A 3,798-nucleotide genomic window follows, 5' to 3' on the forward strand; every position below is an offset into this window, starting at 1 on the left:
AGCCAGGATGGTCTCCATCTCCTGACCTCGTGATCCGCCCGCCTCGGCCTCCCAAAGTGCTGGGATTACAGGCATGAGACACCGCACCCGGCCGGCTTTAAAAAAAAAAAACAAAACACACACTGTCATCAACATTACTACCTTTTTAAGATATCTCTCTCTCTCTTTTTTCAACTTTACATATGCGATTTCATGCTGGAGAGAAGAGGAAACTGATGGATAGAAAAGGTTTACTTTTTGGAGACCCTACAGCGTGCCAGGCACTGTGTAATCATCTCCCTTGATACTTTCTTTTCTTTATTTTTGACATAGGGTCTTGCTCTGTTGCCCAGGCTGGAACACAGTGGCACCATCATGGCTCACTGCAGTCTCCACCTCCTGGGCTCAAGCGATCCTCCTGCCTCAGCCTCCCTAGTAGCTGGGACTACAGGTGCATTCCATCACACCCAGCTACTTAAAAAAAATTTTTTTTGTAGAGATAGGGTCATGCTATATTGTCCAGACAGATCTTGAGCTCCTGGGCTCAAGTGATCCTCCCACCTCAGAGTCCCAAAGTGCTGGGATGACAGGCGTGAGCCTCCACACCTGGCCTCACTTGAATTTTCATTTTTTGAGACAAGGTCTCTGTCACCCAGGCTGGAGTGCAGTAGCACGATCTCAGGCCACTGCAACCTCAACCTCCTGGGCTCAAGCGATTCTCATGCCTTCGCCCTCCTTTGATTTTCACAAGTATGTCTCTTCCTGGTGGGGGCTGTCTGCTGCTTTTGAGAGTTTAACGTCTCCCTTCTTTGCAGCGTGCCCATGAACTCTAGATGACTCTGCTTTTGTCGTCCGATCCCAGTGTGCACACCCTGCTTTCCCGGGGAGGAGGCAGTGTGCTGCAGGCGAAACCCATTGGGCACACAGCATCCCTTCTCTCAGACCCTCTTTCCCATTAAGAGAATAAGGCTACAAGCATGGTGGACACACCTGTAGTCCCAGCTACGTGGGAGGCTGAGGTGGGAGGATCACTCGAGCCCAGGAGTTCGAGACCAGCCTGGACAACATAGCAATGCCCATCTCTACAAAAATAAATAAATAAATTAGCTGAGTGTGGTGGTGCACGTCTGTAGTCCCAGCTACTTGGGACACTGAGGTGGGAGGATTGCTTGAGCCTGGGAGGTCGAGGCTGCAGTGAGCTGTGATTGCACCACGGCACCCCAGCCTGGGCGACAGAGTAAGACTCGGTCTCTAAAAAAAAAGCAAAAAGAAAATAACGCTAATGTTGTCATGGTGGAGCTTGTGCCCGTAGAGAAACTAATGGACACATTGTCCCCGTCCAGTACTTGGCATCAGTGAGTGTCATAAAGAACAACTGCCGATAATGCCACCATCCATTCATTTATTTATTCACACGTAGAGTGACCAGCTTGTCCCTGTCTCTGCCTGCGACTTTCCCGGCTAGCACTGAAGGTTTCCCACCTCAGGAAACTCCAGGCACATGAGGAGGGTTGATCTCTCTATTCATGCAGTGGATGGTCTTGGGCACACACTAAGTGCCGGGTCTGTTCTTTGGATGTGGGAGATGAAAGTTACTCTAACACACAGAGGTCCCTGCACTCTTGGCATTTATGTTCCAGCAGCGGAGGCAGGTGGAATGCTTGAGCCCAGGAGTTCAAGACTAGCCTGGGCAACACAGTGAGACCCTGTCTCTTTTATTTAAAATAAGTCCTGCACATGTATCTTAATTTAACTTAAATTTAACATGTATTTTAACTTAAATTTAAAAAATAAAATGAAATAAACAATGAAGAGGAGAAACCGGCAGGACTTCTATCCTTAGAAATGTTCTCTGATGTGTAATATTTGATCTCATCTCTTGGCATTTGCGTGATGCACTTAAATGGAAACTGTCATTCACACATGCATGAGCCAGTTTCACACGGAGCACCCACACAGGATAAATAAGATCAAAGGGCTGAGCTCCACTTTCTGTGTATTGTTAGGCCACAAACAACACTCCTAATTGCTATGTCAACACTGCCCACAAGACTGCTGATTTATGCACACAGTAAAATCTCACCAGTTCAGATGCCATTCGTCCTGGCAGCATGCTGGTGTGACAGACAGGGTGGGAATGCCGTGGACTCAATGTCTGTGTCCCCCTAAAATTCCTGTGTTGAAATCCTCACCCGCAAGGTAATGGTGTCAGGAGGTGAGGCCCTAGGGAGGTGATGAGGTCATGAGGCTGGAGCCTCATGAATGGGATCAGTGCCCTTATAAAGGGGCCCCAGAGAGCTCCCTCACCCCTTCCACCATGTGAGGACACAGCAAGAAGGCGCCATCTATGAACCAGGAAGCAGGTCCCCACCAGACACCAAATCTGCCACACCTTGATCTTGGACCTCCAGCCTCCGAACTGTGAATAAATGTCTGTGGTTTATAAGCCACCCAGTCGGTGGTGTTTTGCTACAACTGCCTGAATAGACTAACTTGGGGCATTAATAAGAACCCAGCAACAAGGAGAGGAAAGGAAATTCTGGCCAATTCAGGAGAACCAAGACAAGAGAAAACCTACCAGTATAAGCACTTTAGATCTGAGAACCATGTATCATTAATTATGAAGATCTCCTAGCTCTTAAGAAAATAAAATATTTTCAGATTGTATAGTGTGTGAAAGTTTTAAAAAAAAAATGTCTGGCCAGGCATGGTGGCTCACGCCTGTAATCCCAGCTCCTTGGGAGGCTGAGGCAGGAGAATCACTTGAACCCAGGAAGCAGAGGTTGTGGTCAATACACTCCAGCCTGGGCAACAAGAGCGAAACTCCGTCTCAAAAAAAAAAAAGTGTCAAGCAAGACCGAGGGGTCTGTGGTGAGGGAATTCATCCCGTACCATGGTTTGGAGGGTGGTAGCTGCTAAATCCACACACTGGGTAAAACTGCACAGAACTCTGCACACACACCTGCAAACACAAATGAGCACCTTTTGAAAACTAATAAAGGCTGAACAAGCCGGGCACGATGGGTCATGCCTGTATACAGTCCCAGCACTTTGGGAGGCCAAGGCAGGAGGATCGCTTGAACCCAGGAGTTCAAGGCTGGAGTGAGCCGAGATCGCACCACTGCACTCCAGACTGGGCAACAGAGTAAGACCCTGTCTCAAAAAATAAATAAATAAATAAAAAAGCTGAACGAGGTATGTGTTCTCTTTAATAGGGATATACCAACATCGATGACATGGTTCTGATATTGTCCCACGGACATGAAGACGTCACCATGGGGAAGCTCGCTGAAGGGTCCATGAGACTCCGGGTACTGTTTTTGAAATCTCCTATGAGTCTATTTCAAAAAATATATATTTTTAATAGGGGTCTAGGAACTTTGGAGTCTTCCTCATAGTAACCGTGTAGGACAGGTTCTGTCATTATTTCCCTTTTTTTTAGATGAGTAAATGCAGAACTAGGTTGAGAAAAGGAAAATGAAATGCGGACCCAAAGCCTGGCCACTGGTTTACCTGTTGAATTACCTCCTTCCTGACAGGCTAACACGTGGGGTACCCATGAGAAGCAAGCACTGGGTTGTAGATGCCAAATGATTCCATAAGGACACTTCTGGGAAAAAACCTAAGTATTTTTTATCTGATATATAAAGGAATTCTCAAGTGGTCATTTTAAGTAGGAAGACTGATAAAATAAGGCTGGTAGATGGCTGTATAGATTCATCCTCTTCTCTCTACATAGGGTAAGTTTTTCATTTCCATAATATCATTTTTTTAATTTTATTTTTTAGAGAGAGGATCTCGCTCTATCACCCAGGCTGG

The sequence above is a fragment of the Hylobates moloch genome, unplaced genomic scaffold, assembly GCF_009828535.3.
Source record: "Hylobates moloch isolate HMO894 unplaced genomic scaffold, HMol_V3 SCAFFOLD_7, whole genome shotgun sequence".
Lineage (NCBI taxonomy): Eukaryota > Metazoa > Chordata > Mammalia > Primates > Hylobatidae > Hylobates > Hylobates moloch.